We start from the raw sequence: 24424 nt of genomic DNA, 5'->3' as shown, positions 1-24424 counted from the left end.
GGCTACCGGCTTGACACCCTTCTCTTCACAGCCGACACGCCGCCATATTAATACCAAGTGACATTATGTTACGTTCGGGTGATGCAACTTCAATGCAAATTTAACCTCAGCCGTTTTGTAGTCATTCCGAAACATATTGTTACGACGCTTCCACTTTTCTCCTCTACTTTATGGTATTGTTGCATTTTACTGAATAATACACAATTATAACCTCACATTCCTTTTCACCTGAGGAAATCTTAGGATGCTGGGACACAACTCTTTGACGTAACAGCAGTGCAGGGGCGGATCCAGGGGGGGGGCGATCGGAAGAGGATCCGGGGAAGAGGAAACTTTCTTATTTTATATATATAAATAAAACCCATCCCAAAGTTTGGAGCTCTTAAAAGTAGCAGTATGACAACCCACCGCCCCCCCAGAAGTTGGTCCTGGATCCGCCCCTGCAGCAGTGCTACACCTCTTTCTTTAAATCCAACTTATAAGTATAAAAAAAAAAAAAGTTTCTCCCATCACTAGTAGAGACATGATGTCGGGGAATTCTCCATTTTTTCTATTGTTTTTCTCAATATCTTCATTCAACTCATTATAACCGCAACATGTCTAACTGAATATTCCATTATCGTTCTTGAGTTTTTTTTTTCTTTTTAATGTTCGTAAGTCAATCAAAATAATTGTATATCGTACACGATCGATAACTCTCATCCAATCTTGACCAAGCTTGATACAGTGGTAGGCCTTGAACATTAAAATGAGCTTAGTAGGCATATGGAATGCTTAGTTTCCGAATTGTAGAACATCAAAGTTCGGGTTTGTACTCACTAAAAGTTTAGCAAAATCAGAGTATTCAATTGATATTTAGAGAAAAAAGATGGACGGATAAAACCTGTTATTAAACATTAAATTGTTTGATTCCCGGCGGGAGCTCATGTGGTTTGGGTTCCACGTTAATCAGTAGGTTCCGTCTCATATAGCCTCGCTGCTAAAAAGGACGATAAACTCAAAATCAACGAAACTAAACTAAACATTAAATCAGAACCTAAGGAAATAAATGATGCAACTGTTGATAAACTACAGTGTAAATGCAATGTGTATTTATTTATAATAAACAATTTGCCAGAAAGAAAACGAAAACACTAAAGGGTGACTTTTTCCAAAAATAGGGAAACGTTCAAGAAAACTTGAAAGTTTTGGAGTTCCTAGCAGAGAATTATTAATTAGTAGTTTATAGTTTTTTTTTTAAGTCTTACATAAATGAGCCAGTGAAATGCTAAAAATAGAAAGGGACATATACATAGGATAGCGTTTTTCGAAGAACGTCCGGGAATATATATATATATATATATATATATATATATATATATATATATATATATATATATATATATATATATACAGGGTGGGCCATTTTAATTAATCCATGGAAATATCTGAAAATGATAAAACATAGAAGAAATGTTTCAAGTACACGTTATATATTGCTAAGAGGGAAACTCAATTCCGCCAAAAGTACCCCTCCTCGCTCCCCTAAATAGGGGTAACGGGGGGTAACTTTGAAATGTCAAATGGGAACATGGGTCGAGTAATACCTCGTTCGAAAGGTCTAGGAAAACTAAGTAACGCTGTACCAAAAGATGTTCCATATTGTGCGCCGGTTTCAAAATGGCCGCCATAATATATTTCGGAAACTCCAGTACCCGTAGTGTGAAAACCATGGAAGGTAAATGAATGGAACAAAATTGAAATACGTAAATATCATAGGGCATATCGAACGGTGTAGTCCCTGTGATCCCAGTGGCCTCCCTAAAGGGGTCTTGTGGGCTAACTTCAAAATTTCAAATAGTAACATAAGTCGAGTGGTACCTCGTTCGATAAATCTTGCAAAATCTAACATATTGCAGGCGAAAACGATTGATGTGAAATGGCAGTGTTCTCAAAAGGCCGCCGAAACATAGTATCCGTGTCAGAGAAAAGGTTTAGTACCTGTAGTATGAAAGCGATTGGAGATAAATCAACAAAAGAAAAACTGGAGTAGCTAACTGACGTAAGGCCAGTGTTGGGTAAGTTACTTGTAAAAATGTAACGTGTTACAAGTTACTTTACTTTCTCTTAAAATGTAACGCGTTACTAACGCGTTACTTGCCTCAAAAAAAGTAACTGCTACTTTACTTCGAAAGTAACGCGTTACTTTTAGGTCCGAAACTTTGAATATGTAAAAAAAAATCTTATTACTTCAGTTTTCCGTACTGCTATTACTACCGTTATTATTATTATTATTATTATTATTATTATTATTATTATTATTATTATTATTATTATTATTATTATTATTATTATAACAACAACACTGTGTATAAACATGAAAGATAGGCGGTTTATATATGAATACTAAAAAAGTAGTTGATTGCCAACCTCGGTAGCCGTGAAGTCTAGAAGTAAAGGACATTGTTCACGAGCTTCTGAATTTGGGTTGAAGGGTCTAGGCTGAGTATTCGGGCTCGAGCCAAACGTTGTTAAAAGTTATAGGGCACTGGCCAAATATCTTCAAAACTGCTTGGCCCGGGTTTAGAATTGTCAACTACTCGAGCAGATCGGCTCACAGCTCATTCACTATGGACTCAAACCGAGAAGTGAGCTGAGCCAGCAACTCACCCAACCGAGTCGGCTACAGCCCTTCGCACAGTTGAGTCGAACCGAGCAGATGGCTTATCCCAACCAAGCCAGCTCGAGCCGTTGATTCACCCCAAGCGAGCCGGCTAGAGCCATCGGCTTAGTTAAGCCGAGCCGAGCTAAGATTGTTATAAAAAATTTCTTGTATTCTCGCTATCGAGACGAGACGTGATGCAAGCAGTGTTCCCTCTCGTGAGCAACACTAAAAGTATTCCATATTACTGCTTAGCTTACATTTCTCATGGCTTTCGCTTTCCAGTGTAATCAGCCCATGATTTCAAAACGAGTTAAAACGAGCGAGCCACTTATCAAACTCGACTCAACTCGAAACTCGACGCCAAAAACAGTGAATCGGTTCGGAACTCGACTTGAAAATATTACTTTTGACTCGACTTGGATTCGAGTCGAGTTTTAGCTTGACTCGTACCCATCCCTATGCGTTAGAAAAAATGGTTGCTTATTATTATTCTGTTAAACTAATTAAATAATAATAACAACGTTGCTATGTAAAATTAAAAATACACAATATAGAGAAACATTACACTACAACTGACGAAATAAGAACACATGAACTGGGGGTGAATCAAAATTGCCAATAACTAAAATCGATACATGCTTTTTAAAGCTAGTTGTTCCAAACTCTATAATCAACGGGACTTTAGGATATGCAAACTGATCTAAAAGAACCCTAATATTACATAACATCAACATTATATCAAAAAAGTAGGCCTGCTCATCAGAACACCGTTTATTCATATTAAACCCTTACTGGATGTCGTTCATTATGGCACCCTAATTGTTGATAAATATTTCCCGCCGGGGCACCACTTTACTTTTAAATTCTGTTCAGCAGTGGCGTACTGACGATTTTGTTTCGGTGGGGCTTTGCCTGAAAATGTGAAAATTCTGCAAGATATTTTATATACTTTACTATAGTAAGTAAGATTTAGGGGGGGGCTTAAGCCCGGAAGCCCCACCCCTAAATACGCCACTGTTGTTCACCATTATTTTCAGCTTTTAAGAAAAAGTATTCTTTCAAATGTTCGAACGATAAAATATTTTCGTTCTCCATCTTTATAAAAACAACACCATTCAAAGTAAAATAGACTACCAGTACCATTGCACTCGTAGTTCACTCAATGAATGTACTGATTTGGAGCTGTCAAAATCTAAGACAAAATCTTCCAGGTGCTTGCAATCAGTACACGAGATTTCCCTGAGGCTGTCCTCATTTTCCAAAAGCAGCAAGTGACAATATTTTGTTATGTAAATAAACAAATCAAATTGTATCTATGAATGTATTTGCAAGCCTACCAACATAAAGTTCGTAAGGCGAAACGGGAAAATGCACATCGATATTTCCCGTTTCGCCTTGCATTAAGATGAAAAGTGATGACAGGTTTTACATGCTAATTTTATTGCTAGAGGTCATAAGGCGAAACGGGAAAAGGCGAACAGTGCAGGAATTGTCAGTCACTGACATCGTTCATGCTCCATTGTTCCATTCTGAGAAATTCACTTACAGGAAATAAACTGTTTCCGAAAAAAAAAAAATACATATATTGTAGTTACTCATCCGAAATGTAACGCGAAAACGTAACGCAAACTAGGTACGTTACTTAAAAATTTGAAACGCGTTACCGTTACAGTTACTTTGGAAAAAATGTAACGTGTTACTAGGAAACGTTACTTAAAAAGTAACGCGTTACACTTGAAAATTTCAAATAGCAGCTTGAAGCGAGTAGCATCACGTTACATAGACAAATTAATATCAAACAGCTTCTGTAAGAAAATTTTCGACATGAGACACCGTTTTCAAAATGATCGCAAAGACATGGTGACTGTGTCTAAGAAAACGTCTAGTGCCCATAGTATGAATACGGTTAGACATAAATAAAAATAACGAAAATTAAATAGGAAAACCACGGAGGCGTTCCAAGGCTCGAGAATAATACAACAGAGATAAAAATATTAGAGTAAAATTGCCATAATGTATACAGAGAAATCCAAGTCCTGCAAAATAATCTCTCCCTGCGCTCTGTATGTGAGTGGGGCGGAAAGTAAAGTGAAAGTTCAAACGAGAACTCTAATTCATAAATTAAGGCTAATCTTACAAATAGGTATGGTGTGGTTGAAACATTTGTTTGTAAGGATGACGCTGTAGTGACTAAAAAGAGAGAAACTTTTATGCAATACGTGCTGGTTATTCAGAAAGCATTTCGGGGATATACGTACACACCGTTTCGTCCCTCAAGCTCACAATATGACATGAATGCTAATAGTTAATCAAAATGTAACTGTGGCCATCCGCGTTAACTTAGTGCACCAATTCTCTATGCATTAAGTCTGCCTTCCGAACAGCATTGGGTAGTTCAAGCGTACGCCCGAACCGTTGTCCGGTCGGACATTGAAATTTTGAAGTTAGCCCACAAGACCCCTTCAGGGAGGCCACTGGGATCACAGGGATTACATCATTAGATATGCCCTATGATATTTACGTATTTCAATTTTGTTTCATTCATTTACCTTCCATGGTTTTCATACTACAGGTACTGGAGTTTCCGAACCATATCATGGCGGCCATTTTGAAACTGGTGCACAATATGAAACATCTTTTGGTACAGCGTTACTTAGTTTCCCAAGACCTTTCGAACGAGATATTACTCGATCCATGTTTCCATTTGACATCTCAAAGTTATCCCCCGTTACCCCCATTTACGGGGGGCGGGGAGGGATACTTTTGGCGGAATTGGTTTTCCCCCTTAGCAATATATAACGTGTACTTCAAAAATTTATTCTATGTTTTATCATTTTTCAGATATTTCCGTGGATTAATTAAAATGGCCCACCGTATATATATATATATATATATATATATATATATATATATATATATATATATATATATATATATATATATATATATATTTCTAAGTACCGTATCAATATTCGTTATTTGGAGCTGAAAAAAAAACAGAAAATCTTGCAGGTGTAATTCGAACAGGAAACCTTCTGATTACGATGTAAGGATATTGACCGTTCATCTACATTCAGATTACTATGCACAAACAGTAAGAGTTTCATCTTTTATAAGATTAAAGATAATTGAAATATGGAACAAGAGCGCCCTAGACAATATTATTTTACATAAGAAACTGTTATCACGACTCACTTATCTGCTTTCGATTTCGAGCCATTTTGAAAATCGGTATTTATTTTCGCGTTTCTAAACAGCTGAAAACGGAAAGCCACTAGGTGACTTGTGATAACGGTACCTCACGCAAAATAATATTGTCTAGGGCGCTCTTGTTCCATATTTCAATTACATTTTATCTATTTGAAGATATCGCATAATTACTGTAAAATTAGCGGTATTTTAATTTCGCCGGGATGAAGACTCTTAAAGCAAAATCTTCTGTTCAATAGAAATACCTCTCAAGTCAGGTGTAACAAAAGTCAAGGAACTCTGACTTGGGAACTACTGTGACATCTCCTATATTAAAAGGGTCTCTTTATTTGTAACATAAGATGGATGTTGGTGACATTAGTATTAATCTCAAGTTCTTGCTTCTTGACACGATTGTAAACAACGCCCATCATTATACTGTTACATAGAACTACAAACTCTCTCAGAGTCACGGCATTAACCTAATAAGAAAACAACGGATCGTACGACAAAATGCGAGTGTATCATTTAAGTCAATAAATGTTGGATCCTTGACTTGAAGTAAGTGTTTAACTTAGTGTTATTCTAAAACATACACACTACCTCATGAAACTGGGACACTGGACTAGGTTAATTTGTTTAACACGCGCTACTCCTTCTGTTTCTTCACTGACGAGTAGAAGAGAATAAAGGACCATGAATAAAATTGCATTAATAAGCAGTTTATTATTATTATTATTATTATTATTATTATTATTATTATTGTTATTATTATTAATGATAATAATAATCATCTAGTTTTTTTTTTTTTTTTTTTTTTTTGCTTTCGCGCAACAATTTGCGAAACAAATTTAAATTTCTGTTGAAATTTATGTTACGTACAGCATTTTTGTAACGTAATGGAAATTAATTATACATCAATGGAAATGGAAATTATTTATTTATTATTTTACCTCGACGTAAAAAAAAAAATCTACATAAGAAACTTGTACGACAATGAAAAACAATAGAAAAATAGCGATTTATTTTTCTTTCAAGTGTTAACTTCGTCGTTCACCAGATTGGCTAAGATGGTATCTAGTTTTGAATATGCCTACATGCAGTTCGTTTCTTAACGAAGTGCCGAATCCGTAATGTCGTCAAGGAACGAGGAATTTGCATTACAAACTTCTGAAGTGAGTCTATAGAATATTCTTATGACAAACTAACTTAGTGGCCTAGAAGCGTTAATTTCCTAACTCATACTGTAGTCAAATGATGCCAATTCCAGTTTATTTCCCTACTTAAAAAAAAAAAAGTTGTAAACAACACTATTTGCTTTTGCCACTTCAGGAAAAAGGAGATAACGTAGAACCACCAAGAATTCTGGGTGAATGCTATGAAGTAATTATGCAGATGTGTCATTTCTAAACTTCTTATTCAAAAGCTTGAAACAACAGTAGGGTAGAAAAGGAAGTACTGCTCTGGTCCACTGTTTTAGGTTTCCGTAAAATTTAGCAGATGTATAGAAAGTGCGTCCACACGATAGCCAGTCGGGAGACTGAATTTAGCACAACGAAGCCGTCATAGAGTTTGTGGTCTCTTTGGAAGAAGAAAAAGCTAAACGTTGTCATACGTAGTGCCTTCCTTACCCTCGCCCCCTTTCCTCTCTTTCTCTTCCATCCATGTTTCTAACAGTATGTGTACGGGGAGGTGTATGTGGGGGGGAGGTTGTGTCAAAGAAAAAGAATCATTGGCAAAGATTTGGCAACAGTTTGTGTTCAGTTTGTTGCCTGTCAGTTACTTTTCAAGGGGGAGAAAAAACAAACAGGACAGTATGAGAAGAAACCGCACACGGGGGCGGCATCGCTTTGTGAGCAAGTGGCTGTCTTTAGACTGAGACCACTATATGCTTTTCGAAAGCTAATTGAAACATTTTATTTCCGCGTGCTACAAAATAAAGTACATATTGTCGTCAGTTCTACGGTCATCTCTGGAAATATGGCATAATCCACATTGTATTGGTGTATCACTGACAACATAGGAAAGATGCCTAAAAAGGGGAACGCCAGATTTTAGAGGAAATATTTATAACTACTATATACGATCATAAGAGAACTCTTGTGAAGGACGTACTATATTATGCTTTTTCTTGAAGCAAGAAAAAAGATATAATCTTAAAAAAGAATACTTCAGTACTAAATTATAATCGCACATGCATCACAATTTCCGATGCTTATATATATTATATATATATATATATATATATATATATATATATATATATATATATATATATATATATACAGGATGTTAATGAACTATACCGACAAAATGTAAGAGGTGACTCCTCACATCAAAATATGTCAAAAAGTTCCTATGAACCCATGCGGAAAAGTGTGAAGTTTTAGAGCTAGGGTTGTCCAAAATTGCGAAAAAGCCAAATTTCGAGTGGCCCTTTCGAATTAGAGAAATCGTGGAGTGGTGTTCCTTATCAGTGTAAAGGGAGTCACGCATACACAATCCAAAATACATATTTCAGTAATGTTCAATGGGTGTGCAGAGTATTCCCTGCAGGGTGAATTTCCAAGACTTGCTATCAAGCGAATTTTGAAACACGCTTTGACTTTATGATTGGTCCAAAGTAGGCAAACGATAAACCTTGACAGCAGTGAACACGGAAGCCTTTGACGCGATGTCAGAAGTGTTAAGGATCGTCAACACCACGGTCTCTTGTACTTGGGAAAATGCATGCTGTGATGTTTCCTTTCATGCTTATAATTGAAGAAAACATGAATTACCGTGACGAAACACATTGCATCACACTTTATTCCGACCACACACACACGCACAAAAAAAAAAAAAAAAAAAAAAAACGTGGAGCTATGGAGCTACCGGTTCCTAACACTTCCGACTTCTGTCCGAAACACTGGATGTCGATTGTTGCCAAGTACTACTTTGCCCACTCTCGCCCACTTTGGACCCACCTTGAAATCAGATATTGAGGGTATATTTGAGGATTATACCCTGTACAGAATACCCTGCACAGCACACCCATTGAAAATTGATGTAATATGAATTTTTGGATTGTGTATGCGAGACTTCCTTTACACCGAAAAAGGCCACCATCCACAGTTTCTGGAATTAGAAATAGGGACTGTTGAAATTTAGCTTTTTCGCGATTTTGGACAGCCCTAGCTCTAAAACTATACACTTTTCGCAGTAGGCCCATATGAACTTTTTATCTTATTTTGATGCAGTGAATCGCCTCTTATAGTTTGTCGGTATAGTTCATTAACACCCTGTATATATATATATATATATATATAAAACGGACAATTTATCTTGACACACCCTTGCAAATTTCGAACTAATGGACAAAAATCTCTGGAATTTTGCAAACAAACAAACATCGACAGGAGTATATTGTTTGACATCCTCTAAGATACCACAAAATTAACGTGTTGCCAACCTACCAAGTTCTATTTCATAAAACGGCACTGTATATTTAAAATCTACATCTTAAACGAAAACATACAATATATACATGTTTTGCAGTGTTGCAAATAAGGAAGCTACAGTATCACAAACTTCGTGTCAATGAGCGAAGCTATTACCAGGGTGCGAATTGGCGGGGGGGATGCCAGGGATTTCCCCCTGGCAAAAATCTTTCCCACCCTGGAGAAGAAAACTTTTATCCCTGGCAGGGATAACTTTTTCCCCCTCTGGAGTATTTTTAAATGGACATAAAGATAAGATAGAAAAAGGGAACAATTCTTACTTTGCGTAGCTAACCTAAATATTACTTGAGTGAAAATTTATGAAAGATCTCACATCTCAACTGTTTTGTACTTGTTAGTATATATATATATATATATATATATATATATATATATATATATATATATATATATATATATATATAGGGGGAGGACTGGGTGCGCATATGGGTGAAATTCATCCCCCCCTGGGAAAATTTTTCAATTCGCACACTGGCTATTACTACACTTGGTCTCATCTCTATTAAAACAATTTCTTCTGTAATAATGCAGCAACCAGTTTGATTTCCTCTTTGATTTGCGAAATTATAGTGCACAAGTTTGTTAGCTTTGAAATTTCTGGTTTACATTAAACAAAAAATATTATTTTATTTATTTTGTGAATAATGATTACTCTCTTTCTGATTTGGTCTTGTTATTATATTAACATTTGCAATGTGTCGATCAAGGAAAATTATTACATGAAAATATTTAATATTTGGATTTTTGTCATTATTAATTCGGTCTGGTTTCTCCGCATCTAATTATAAAGATATATTGTAAATTATAGGTCTTATTTACAAACAAAATACTGCGGTTATGCTATGAGATATCTAATGATTAAAATAGAACGGAACGTACGCGAGAGGTATTGTAGTGATAGCAATAACTAACTTTGTTTACAAAATCTAGACATCGATAATTTTACACTAATATTTTTGCACATTATGTTTATAGTGAAATAATAGAATAGTCTTTTTTTTTTTGGAATGATTTCCATGCATGTAATTGGTTTATTTGCGCCTGTTGAAACTTCCCAAGTACCGAATTATAACTAGGCATTGACAAATATGAAACAAGTACATACGTTAGACATATATGTTAGTCTAATAGAAGCCTAAAGAAAATAATACAAAAGTGTAGCATTTTACTAATATTAGAATCGGCTCCACTGTTTGATACGGAGTCCTCTTTTTGTTAGTTTAGCGTTGCAATTACTCTTAATTTGGGAATGCGAAGTCGTTTTGTTTTTCAACTAGTCCTTAAATTATGCGCTTACTGTACTCGTGACCAAATAGTAAGTACGTGTATCTACGAATATACGTTTTTTTTTAATCATACTTGTCAATACTTGAACTTAGATGATGACTTGCGTAAGGTAGATGACTTTGGTACTTGGAAACAAATTTCAAGAGAGAATTATTAATACATAGCATTGTTTTTTATAGATAAAGAATTTGTAATTACAATTTAGTTTTAAGATATCCAAATTTTCTTTCTTTCTTTTTTTACTATCCTTGTAAGTCATTTGAAGAGTAATGCATTAAAAATACAATTACGGACAAAAACTTAATAATTGAGTTGAACAGAGTCCGTGAAAATATTTTGAAATGATAGGCGTTTATTTTCTGTTCGATTTTGGTCACAATGTAGAGAGTATTTCCAAAAGTTTCTGACATGATACTTAAATATCAAGTCATTGGTAATTATCCACTTACAGGAAATGCGTCGTATATGGAAGAAATAACGCATCAGTTTCAACTGTTAGCTGCGTCAGTTAGTTGGAGGCTGCGTTCTGCTTGTCTGCAGTATGATAATGCTCCGACCCACACACTATAGTTACGAAGGTCACAGTGAAAGGCTCTGACTTCGAGATTCAGGACCCAACCCACAGCCTAGACTTAACACTGCAGCTTTGGTAATAACAGCCGTGTGGACTGGAGCATTGTCATGTAGCATGCGAGCTCCACACACAGCGGCTGATTCAAATGATTGTCTTCAACGAACTGACGCAGATAGACAGTTGAAAGTGATTCATTATTTCTTCCATAGATGACACTGTATGCCATAAACGACGTACTACCATGTGATATTTCAGTGTCAGTCCGAAATGTTTTTGAAATATCCTGGCAATGTATGTTCAATATGTGTCGGATTGACTTGCCAATCTACGAAGTAGATACCGTTTCATATCGCCTCGTTGCTGACAAAGGATATTAAAATACAACCAACCAAGTTGAAAATAACCTGTTTATTTGGCCAACCTCTCTCCTTCAAGTGGCTTTGCATTTAGTGTATGAGGTTTGAGTTCAATTCCTGCTAAGAACATCGAGCACAGTAGCGTTTAGATCAAAGCTTAAATTGAAGGCATTGTCTTATGATCTGGTAGCTGAAAAAGGACATAAATGTAAGTCAATCAATCACTTAATTAGTTTGTATGGTGCTGATGAAATGTTAAAATGTAATATGCTTCGTTAGTCAGTCACTTTTTACTATTACTAAAGCGGTCCTTGATATTGGCCATTTTCTATGATTTTTATGTATCCCCTCTCCTACCTATGTTGCGGGCCACGGCATCAGAAGTGTCATTGTTCATCTCAGCGACCCCGAAAAGTATGAATTCGACACAGATATTGGTCATTTTGATTATATATATATATATATATATATATATATATATATATATATATATATATATATATATATATATATATATATATATATATATATATATATATATCCCATCCCACAATTTTTGCGGGGCTGAATTTGGATTTAAATGACATCAGAAGTGTCACTGTTCTTCTCAACCACCTCAAAAAACTAGAGATTCGACACTACTATGGATCATTTTAAAATCACTTGTAAATGTGTTTCCCCTCCTGTAAATTCCATCGTCAAAGTCATATGACAAAAATCGCCTCATGTTCGAACTTCATCCAGGTTGAAAATTTGATCGAGATCGGTTGGGTGGTTCAAGAGTTATTAAGTTTTATTTATTGCTATATATATGTCCCCTCCGCTCCAACCGTAGGGTCTACCGTCAAAGTGATACGATAAAAAACACCCCCAGGTCCGAACAACATCCATATTGAAAATTTGATTAAGATCGGTCATGTGGTTAATGCGTGATGAAGTCACAAAGACGGTCACTTTTATTTTTATTCTTTTTACATATATATATATATCCCCTCCTCTAGGTTGCACCGTGAAAGTGAAAAAATGGAAACATCCCAGGCCCGAACCTTATCTATGTTGAAAGTTTGATCAAGATAAGTCTGATGGCTCAAGAGTTATGAAGTTGTATTTATTTTTATAGATTTCTCCCCTCCCTTCCCCCTCCCCAAAGTTCTACAGTTACAGTGATATGATAAAAACCATCTCATATATGAACCTCATCTACGTTGAAAATTTGGTTAAGATCGGTCTTGTGGTTTAAACGTGATGAAGTCACAAAGACAGTCACTTTTATTTTTATTTTTTTGGCATATATCTCCCACCTCCTCTTCGTTGTACTGTAAAAGTGAAATGAAGAAAACATCCCAGGCCAGAACCTTAGATATGTTGAGAGTTTGATCGAGATCGGCCGGTCGGTTCAAGAGTTATTAAGTTTTATTCATGTTCATATATTTCCCCTCCTCCCCTCCCTCACCCTAAGATCTACTGCCAAAATGAAATGACAAAAAACTTCCCAGATTTGAACTTCATATATGCTGTAAATTTGATTGAGATCGATCTGGTGGTTCAAAAGTAATTAATTTACGAACATAGTCACTTTTAGTTTTATATTTATTGATTTTTTATATCTCCCTCTGCACCCGCTGCTCTACGTTGTTCCATCAAAGTGAAATTACAAAAATCATCCCAGTCTCGAACCTCATCTATATTGTAAATTTGATCAACATCGGCCGGTGGTTCAAGAGTTAAGTTTTATTTTTTTCCCTATGTCTCCCTCCTCCCCCTCCCCTAAGTTGAATCGTCAAAGTAAATAGCTAAAATCACTTCCAGGCCAGAACCGCATCTACGTTGAAAACTTTGATCGAGATCGGTCGGGCGGTTCAAGAGATTAAGAGTCACAAACATAGTCACTTTCAATTTTATAATATAATTTTAAAAATTGTTTATATTTCAGATTATTTACACGTTTACGTAGATAATAATGCTTTACATTCGAATTTTAATCATTTATAGTTTACTATAGAGCTCCCTTGTAGCTAATCGGTTAGCACACGCACCTTATTGGCGTGGGAGCCCAGGGTTCGATTCTCGGAGGGTGCTCATATGGTTAAGATCCCACGTTAAGCTATAGTTCAACGCCTCATATAGTCTCGCGGCTCAAAGGGACGCTAAAATGAAATTGAACCAATATTTCACTCAAACCGAAACTGAACATGTATTCATAGTACAAAGTTTAAGACTAGTAATGTTTAATATTTAACTGAATTAATATTTAATATTTCTAAAAGTTGAAAAAAATTTTTTTTTCTTCAATCACGTTTGTGCACAAACATTTCTCTTTAATATTTAAAATGAGTACTGTGTGTATTGGTAGAAAACAGCCGTTATTCTTTTTCTTCGTCTTCTTTATTATTATTATTATTATTATTATTATTATTATTATTATTATTATTATTATTATTATTATTATTATTATTATTATTATTATTATTATGCATCCGTCAACAATATGAAAGTGAAAACATGAAACGTAACGTGCTAAGTTACGTTTTCTTTTCCAAAGCAAAATTGACGGAAGCTTGTGCCCAGAAAGCATAATGCACGGAACACTCTTCACTGACTTTTAGCTCCATTGTGTTCTATCCTCTTACACATATTAATTTTTATCTTCAGTGTGCGTTATTTATTCTGTTTCCAAGCTACAATTAGAGATTTTTCTTTTAGTTTAACGTCTCACAATTATGTTCCGAGATGAAGAAGGCGGTGCGGTGAAGGTTTGGCAATAGCTTCACAAGTTTAAAAAAAAAAAAACTATTCGACACAATGTAGCACCATCACAATGAATTGTGTGCACTTTAGTATTTTATTTTTCTTTTTTTTTTTCATATTACATTTGCACACAGCCTCATCGTTGAGTGCTGCCGGTCTACAACCGAGATCACGGAAAGCAGAAGAGTCATGAGGAGAAAAACACAACACATTCATATATCTAGCAAAACTGTAATTCTCTTTCATTCTGAACGTTTGATTACCTGCAACATCTACGTGTTTGAACTAGCATAACCTAGCTTTCAGAGTATTTGCTGTTCAAGTTTTGACTAGAGAGTAGCCTAAAAATAGCGTAATTTTGATGCCTTAGTTTTATCTGGAGTGCACGATTCGTCTGGACGAAATAAAGGGACACTCCTCTGAAATGCACCTAAAATGATATACGCTAATACATTAATTAAAAGATGCGCTTCTACCTCATACAGCAGTACAAATTAAGAAAAGATTGGATATTCAAAAATGTCCGATTTTCATGATTAATCAATCAGGTTTTACACGTTTTCATAGGATAATTCCTTGGATTTACTTATAACTTGTGTTACAGGAATAAAAACCATGGTTTGTAACATAAGACGACAGCCACAAACTAAATCTAAGCCTAAAGCATACACACCCTTCCTTTAGCAAAATTCTACTGTCTATTAACTAAGCCTGTGCTTGCTAACTAAGCCTGATCGACATTAACTTCTATCTACTAGCCATGAGTTATTCTATACTAATAGAAAAAAAGCATAATAATAATAATAATAACAACAATAATAATAATAATAATAATAATAATAATAATAATAATAATAATAATAATAATAATAATAATAATAATAATAATAATAAGAAGAAGAAGAAGAAGAAGAAGAAGAAGAAGAAGAAGAACTAGCTGCTAACACCGTCAAAAGATAAGGTTAGTCTTAACAAACTATACAGACCACCCTTAATGTAATACGTCATTCCGTCTTCAGGCAGACACAATGCCCATCAAATAAACGTAATGTTACACTTCATTCTGAAACAAATAATAATAAGTTTCTTCTTTTTTTTAAATATTTTCAGATTTTAAAGGAATTGTTTTTCGATTTTCGGTCATTTTAGTTACTTTTTCCTAATGTTTGAGTGTTTTTTTTTGTAAGCTTTGGTACTTTGTTTTTTGTGTTCATTTTTTGTCATTTTTTTTCAATTTTAATAATATTCGAGACCCTGCACCGAGCTAAACAATTTTCTCATAAGATGATAATTAGGAAGCAAAAAAGATGACCTGAACTACAAAACATTATTCTTTGTTCTTATGTTGTCAAGACGAAAGTTTCTGAGTCTCTGGCTGAAACTGGGATACAAGATCAGATAAAATGTTGGGATTGAACTGACCTCTAGGAGTCGTGATGCTTGACACACATGTACCGATTTCACCAACCAATAGAACATAAGGAAGTGTCCCGATCGTCAACCCCTATCTATGGAATTTTGCCCGTCGTGTCTCGCACTGAGTGAACAGTGTTGTTGAATAGGCGCTAGGTATCGTTTTTTTTTTTTTTAATTTTCTTGGTGGTGTTATATATTTTCATTATTATTGTTACCTTTTGTCTGTACAGTGACGCACAGGACATGTAAACAGATTGTGCTTCGAAGTAGGCCGAGAGTGCATTTTACACTGAATAGTTTATTATACATGTTTCATTCATTAAATTGTTTAAAATTTATATTTCGTTTGTTTATTTTCATTTAAAATCAAATTTATATAATTATTTCAATAAAAGAAGCAATGTCATTTCCTTCTGGTATCGCAGACACAATGCCCACCATTTGGCGTGTTTGCTGTATTATTTTAAAGTTACAGTTACAAATTTAACACTCGTTTTCTTGCATTTTAAGCCATTTTTTCATGCTTTCATGTCATTTTATAGGTCATATACCTATATTTTTTTTTTAGGCTACGAACTTCCGCCCTCTACTAATGATTCACACACACACACACACACACACACATTTATTCATTTTAAAAGTATTGAAAAAAGTATTAAAATTAAAGTTTGTTTCTAAATCAAACATTTTGTGCATATAGCTTATGTATACAAAACATTGAAAACATTCAGCCAGTGGCATCCCAATATAGGTGTATACATATATATGCGCATTAACATATATTAGCATATACTACATATTTTGTGCAATGATCATTGCCCTTATCATTTTAAAGTAAGGAGACAATCCAAATAACTTCATGGATACTTATCTTTCTTACTTATCTGTCACATTATATAAACTCTCAGACTCATCAACACGTTGCTAATATAACACTCTGGAGTCTTGTTGTGTTGGTCAGAGACCCCTCTATGAATTAGCAACTGAATTGGATGAACAGAAGAGAGCACCAAAACAATAGGTGAAGCTAGTGGATGGAATTCGTTCTGCTTCGAAGCATCACACACAGGGTACTAGGCCAGTCACTTTACGATCTATTCATTTGGGATGTAGACGGATGGACTACATACAACAGAGTTACGTAACAGCCACTCAGCGCATAAATCTGACAAAACTAGTTGGGGAAAATCTAGAAGTTTCACGACAGAAGATTACCCTGTGAACTGACCATATGAATGCTGAGGAACAAAGTCGGAATAATTATATTATCAGCCAATGCTTAGACTCGCAAATTACGTATGCATGTTTGATTTTTTCTATGGAATGATCTACATTGGGAAATATGTTTATATTGGTAGGTAGTGAAATGATTTGAGACCATCGTAACTTTAAGCATGGGAACACATATTTCAATATAACCTTATTTCAGTACCAGACCTAGCATTCTGCATCAACAAGTTTCAAGGAAATACAGCTATATGTTTATTAGTCACGACAATTTAATTAAAAACTAACGTTAAAAAAATATAATACATATAACAATTCCGTTCCACTGCGACCATATTGAACTATTACCTCAATTTATTACCAGATAATCCCCTTTTAATTCTATTTGATCTGCATTATTTCAGAGTTCCCAATCCACATTAACAGTACAATGTGTGTTTTGTATCATTGATTTTCAAATTACATGATGTAATTATCCATGAAACATATACAACGTGAATTATATTCAAAATACGATAGATGAAATTTACGATTCTATATTTCAACAATTGCATTCAGTTTTTGCTACTGTTCTAGCAGGAGTTATAAGGACATTTTCAAGTCATAATATTTTTTTATTAAATCATATAAAAAATATAATATATGTGTGCGCTCTTTCTATGTTATGGAGTAATCACTTTGGTAGATTTGTACTTAGCTAATATACAAATATGCAGACATTAATATCAATAAATATACGGGGGAGCGTGGCGGCCCAGGTGATAGCGTGTGTACTTCTCATATTTTGCAGGATTTACCCGTTTTCACCCACTTGCGTTTTACACAATATTTACAAAGTTAGGCCAGAAAAAGTCCGAGAAATATGGTTGTATATTTAAAAATTCACAGCCCGAACCGAGGGGCGTCATTTAGGGGGCAGAAAGAGGCGTTTGACCCTCTGAGTTTGAGATTTATATAGATTTTATCAACAGAATAGTAGTAAGTCAGTGAAAAACGCGAAATTTTACATATATCAAGGGGTCTTGCCCCCCCAAGCCAAATCTGAAATGACGCTACTGCCCGAACCCCTCCCGGGCCCGAAGTGATGCATGCTTTGTAGGCCCGAGCACGTGCAGGCCTCTAGTGCAGAGGCGTTTCAAGTGGTGGGCGACTGCCCACGGCCTTGCATCTTTAGGGACCTCGCAAAGACCAACGAGCCTAAAACGATTTGGCACTCACTTTTGTCGATGCAACAATAGAAACAAATATGAATTCGGACTTATTTACAGAAAAACAATACATAAGGCTTCAAACTAACTTTTCATCTATTCGTATATATTAGATCGCTAGCATACGAGACAGGCGGCGAGTTTATTTTAAGATTGCAATAATGAATGTGTATAAGTCTTTATCGTTGAGATGATTGTTTTCGATAAATTTTATTATAATTGGCAATTTTTAAAAAGGGGACTCGTAAACCTTACTCGCCTTGCTGTGCAGATGGTATGGTCAAAATCAATACTGGATAGTGAAATTGTAAGTGTAAAGGCTAATATGAAACAGAGAAGCAAAAGAGAACTTCTTCAGAAGGGAATTGGGAGGGGAGGGGAGGAGAGTACAATACTGTAACACTTGAAATGCGTCTTGTTCTGTATACTTCAACAAACTTTTCTTATTAGATTACGCAATTTTTAGTTTCTTACTCCGATTATTTAAAATATTCAAATGCTCTCGGAGGGAGTGACCGCCCCTCCCTTTAATCCGTCCGTGGTGTCATTCAGTTTTGCTTTTTGCTACTAATTCAAAATGCTTTCCGAAACAAGTTGTCTTCTTGTGACTGCAGGGGGTGGAAGAAACAAACAAACCGTGAAAGGAAGAAGTGGTTTTGGACTCTTACAGTCCAGACCATTCTAACCACTGAGAAGTGAGAATCACAACGTGATTTTTCTGGTAAGAGCGTCCTTTTAAAAACAGCTAACAAGCAAACAGATGGTCAGCCCTCTCCCCTCTGCAGCATACTTTTTATTCTCTATTGCCAAACTTACTGAAGAATATATTGCAATTAATCTTACGCATGTAACGTAAATTGGAGACCGTGGTTGGATTTATATGGGTCTTGTGTAATTGTATTAAAAATTTCAAGTCATTACCTGCAATATTTTGTTAGAAATTACCATATTAAATTTTACATGTTATCAAATGGAGAGTCAGAAACCTAAGCGAAGAGGTAGCAGATCCCCTTAAGGCTGACCACGAGACACGACCAGACAGCTCGTGAGGAGATGCGATACGATACGAGACATAACTCTTGCAATAAAATGAATTTTCCAAGACCATCTTCACAACACTTTTTCGAGACGACAGTCTCAAATGTTGTCCCATAGTTTACTTTAGTGATAGCGTATGGTGTGTATACAATGATGTAGTACAGTATATAGTGGTAAATTTGTCACCTCATTTCGTAAGATTCGTTTTATTATTTGGCTCTGCATCTACCAAATAACGTCAACATATTCAATTAATTAGTTATTGCCATAAGACGAATGCAATTTATTAAGCCCAAATTTTAAGGCTAGTAAGTGCAATATTCTGACGCAAACTTAAGCAAGAGTACTTTAACACCTTGGCTGCCATCATATATATTGACCGTTACCACCTGCGCGCCAAGTGCAACAGTCCTCCAGTAATAATTTGTTTTCGACTTTGTTTTAGTCCCATAAATGTATATTTTTGCATATACGCGATGTGGACTTAAAAATTTTGGCTTCTATGCCATATATATGCAATTGCATATACACCTATATAACGGACGCGAGAAAAGTACAATATATTATTTGTCTGGAAAATCATACTTCCGGCACTGCACGGGAGAGTCGTGTGTATGGATTTCTATACACATGACAGTCAACAAATAATAATAATAATAATAATAATAATAATAATAATAATAATAATAATAATAATAATAATAATGATAATGATAATGTACGTAGAAAATTGGAAATGTGTATATGTCATGTATTTCGAGTGAGAAGAGAAGAAAATCCAAATAAAAAGAGACAAATTTCATAGTAGTAGTTATTGAAACACATAAAACTCAAAATTTGTAGCCACAATCAAAAGTACCGTTTTCGTAAATATACATGTTTGGTAGCATATTATGTCGTAAGCAAAATATGTTACACAGTTGTACATATAATTGCTGTATATTTTGCACTCAAAGAGTGAGAGAGAGAAAAAAAAACATAAGTTTTATACATAATAAAATAAAGGTTTCAACCAAACATGCAAACGCATTCTATTGCTTTATTGGCTAAGTTCAAATGTAATCCAATCTGCGCCCACTTTCTTCACACTCGGTGGGAACGGAGCTGTGTGTTTTGACCGCAGCAACTAGGGAAGGGAAAATATCGGATGTTGTTCAAGTGACGTTGCCAATTGAGGATCACGGAAGTTGTCACATTTTAATCAACGGGAGTGTTTAAAAAAAATCAGTAGCTAATATGTCAGTATATCTTCCATATATAGTAACGTGCAATAGAAAGATATTAGTAACATCATCGAATATTATTTATCGTTCTGTGTGTATTTTAAGTGACAAAATTTATATTTAAAAAAATTATTCAATTAATTTAATTAACCACATAAACATCAAGACTGAATTGGGAAAAGTGTGACAGCTGTGAAGTGCAGGGGTAAAGAGAGATGCTGATATGCAAAACGTATGCAAAAAAAAAAAAAAAACTCCGCCTACACGAATGTTTAATCTCTTTAGAATAAATTATTAAATCTTCTACGAATTACTGATAATCTTCCACTAGCCAAATACAAAATAATGAATTATTTAGGTTAGTAAAACGAAATATTTTAATAAATTCTCAATTGTATCCCCACGTGTGAGTTCCATATAGTCTGGTTACCCCTTTCCGACTTTCTTTGATATATGGACTTATGCATATTGTAATCTGCCACCTTATATTAAAGATATTTAGATGATTACCACCAGTTATAAATTAATCTCGAATATTTTGGCAACAACTTGTAGAGATTACAGTCCTTCTGAAAGAAACATTCAGCATACCATCGCACGAAAGAATACCCCGAAACACTTTTATTTAACAACTTACTTATAATATTCACATCACAATATAACTATACACACGGATTCTTTTTTTTTTTCAAACGTTTTTGACTGAAAAGTTTGCTTTAAAAAATATTTATCTGAAATTAATTATAATTTCACATCTGTTGTTTTTGTTAGATTCACAATAACACCACTTGCATGTCTGTCCGTTACTGAATAACCATTCCACCTGGAGAACGTTGGAAGATGTTGAATCAAAGGACTAAATAAGAAGAGTTGGAATTCTTTTCACACTGATCTCATTTTCATCAGGGAACATTAAGGCTATAGTAAAGCTCTTCTTGCCTCTGGGCTTTTATGCTCCTGTTTTTTCTTTTTTTTTTTTTTTTACTAGAATATAATATATTACTACCAATTATCACTAATCATGGATTATTATTCGCATCCATGTAAATAGTATCTTGATACTAGCTTTAGTATGTCAGTACTATAGATTTTTACACTAAACAGTTCCACTTGTGCGAGTTCGTGACGAACGTTGCAGATACTGTGTTTTCTCGGATAATTGTTGCCACTGTTATCTATAATAAGTTTAAACTTCACTGTTTTGTATGCATCTTTGCATTGCCAGTATTATATCTAGAGATGCAAAGTATTATCTAACAATCTTTTATGTTGGGTAGCACAAATAGCTGTTGTGGTAAAAATAATGGAGTAAGACTTTGTCGAACGAAAAGTAATTTAACATTTTAAAATTTTCTTATTCCATCGTCGAATCGTTAAAGCACTGATCATTTCAAATAAAGAAAAAATAACTTAGAGACTGCCTGGGAGTAAGAATATATAAACTCTCTTCAAAGAACACAGTAAGTAAGAAAATTGTCCGTTCCAATAAGAAAAAAACTCTCGAGAATGAACCGACTCAAAACTAGAGAAGACTGACGAAAGATGGACTGACTGATTACCATCACCCTTCTCTTGGTTTTCTTAATCACTGAAGACCTCGGAAAAGAGAAGCTCGCTCCCTGCATCATCGCTTTTCAAAGTGGTCAAAGCATTCTCTTTATATCTTGCAAAGCAATGGTTTTCTTCTTTGAGCTGTAGAACTACATACAACTACCATGAATTCTCTGTTTAATGTAACTAACAATGAAATATGACTAATTTCAACAACTTGACAATAAACTAGATTTTTTTTTCAGATTTAATTTGATACCTTATACATCTTTCTCACTTTCTGTTTTGGTCTTTAAAATACAATATTTGATATGGAGTTTTTTTCTCCGCACATTGCTTCTCTAGTGGCGAAAATGTGATCGAATTATGTAAACAATGCGCATGCGGTGTGTTTTTGAACCTCTGTTTCCCCACCATTACAAATTATTGGCATATACAAATAAGTTACATGTATTGAATACAATTAGATACACAAAAATTGCTATATATTTCAATTAAATACGGATGTTTCATTCTCCAATAACTCTAAAAGCAGCGAATTTCCTAGCCTGTTGGTGTTTGGCCGGCTGCTCTCACAGAGATGTCCGCAAACTCGGCTCCACGCTGCCAGAAAATTTTGTAATTATTTTTAAAAAGCGGCTAAATAAAAAAAAGATTTTAAAATGAATATGGGGGGATGGTAGCGTATAGAGGCAAAATTACATAGGTCACGATAATAGTTAAACATTGTATCACCCAATTTCACTATTATAATAAATCAATTAAACTTTTTTCCTAACTATACAATACCGCAAAATAGTGAAGACTACCAATTTCCATAGATTTAAGGATATTATCACCGTAAATATTTTTTTCCTTGAAACAAATACATACTAAATGAAATTAAATTTCTAGATTTGCGTCCCACGGTTATGCTCTTTAGGCTAAATAAAATGGATAATAAATGAGTAATTGGGATATAATTGGTGGAATGAAAATATGAGCACGGGAGAACCCCGAGAAAACCCACGAACACGGTGTTGTCCGCCACAAACCAACATGACCTAAGATCAAACCAGGGACCCCTGGCACTACAGGTTAGAGCTCTAGCACTGAGCTACCATGACCCCAAATGCACATTAAATATTGATTAAGAGATAAACACATAAAAGAAGAACATTCCCAATATAAGTTATGGTCCTGTGAAACTAAAATGAAATCTATGATTCTAGAATGATGGGTACGCAAAATTACCGTACTTTTGCATAGTCAACGTACAAATCCCACTAAAATCAAATGATCTCTCGCTTTGCCAATAACTGGAACAAAGGTGACAATTCGAGCACAATTTTCCTTAACTTACATATAATTATTGCCGTTTCCATGTCAAGTAAACGTTTGCTCCAAAGTCACTGATGAAATAATACATAAAATGAGTTCTGTTGGTGGCGACCGTACAACCACCAGCTCAAGTGGATTGTAAAATTTATTTTCTTTACAACTTCAAAATAGAGGCCTATAGTTTAATAACTTTAAGTCGTTTAGTATTAATAACAAATACTCAACGTTAAGTAGAAATTAGATTCTCATGTTTCTTTTAATCCGCATTAACTAATATAGCCATGTGATCACAGTACAAGTACGTCCTCCATAACTGTTCAATATATCCCAAAAATAAATATTGACAAATAACTTCTGTTTAGCTTATTGGATATAGTCTTACCTATAATTTTCTACATCACACAAACTGTTCCTTGCAACAACATTATAATACCTATCTTCAAGGTGAAACACACACTGTTTACAATACGTACAATTTCCATGTGAATAATTCGTCATAACTTACTTTAATATTTGTTTCGTGTCATTTAATCCAATATGTTTACACTAATCATAGCATTTCTCGCTCCAATCAAGTAAATCGTTTAAACCACGTAGAAAATTGATAACAAATATTTGAATTACATACTTTCCGAAACTTAAAAAAAAAGGTAAAATATACCACGTTAAACTCATTTAAATCAAATTAGACGATTCATTCTAAAGTTGTTCAAATCAATTACACATATCCACTTATTGTGGCAAATATGCAAATATGAATTTATAGTTTGCATTGTTTTTAGAATGAATCGTTTTCTTGTGTTTTCTGAATATTTTCATACGGAACAAAGTTACGATATACTTTGAAATAAGCAAGAATTTTCAATCACATAATATTTATTATTATTTGCAGTAAATAAATTTTAAAATATGACATGTTTTCCTTGTGGTTTTATATTTGATATTTAGGAAAAGCGCCTGTAGTAGATAGAAATTGTGTTATCATATTAAGGAATTAAATGTAACCGTCTGTATAAATTTTCTTCGATGCTACATATTTTGATTCATTTAGTCGAATCCTGACTTCAGCATCACACTGCTAAGCTTGTTTCGCTTCTAATACGCAAAGAGGAGGAGCAATTAATTAATTACCCGTTAATCAGG

The sequence above is a fragment of the Thermobia domestica genome, chromosome 6, assembly GCF_964235325.1.
Source record: "Thermobia domestica chromosome 6, izTheDome1.hap1.1, whole genome shotgun sequence".
Classification (NCBI taxonomy): domain Eukaryota; kingdom Metazoa; phylum Arthropoda; class Insecta; order Zygentoma; family Lepismatidae; genus Thermobia; species Thermobia domestica.
Note: the sequence above shows the minus strand (reverse complement) of the source record.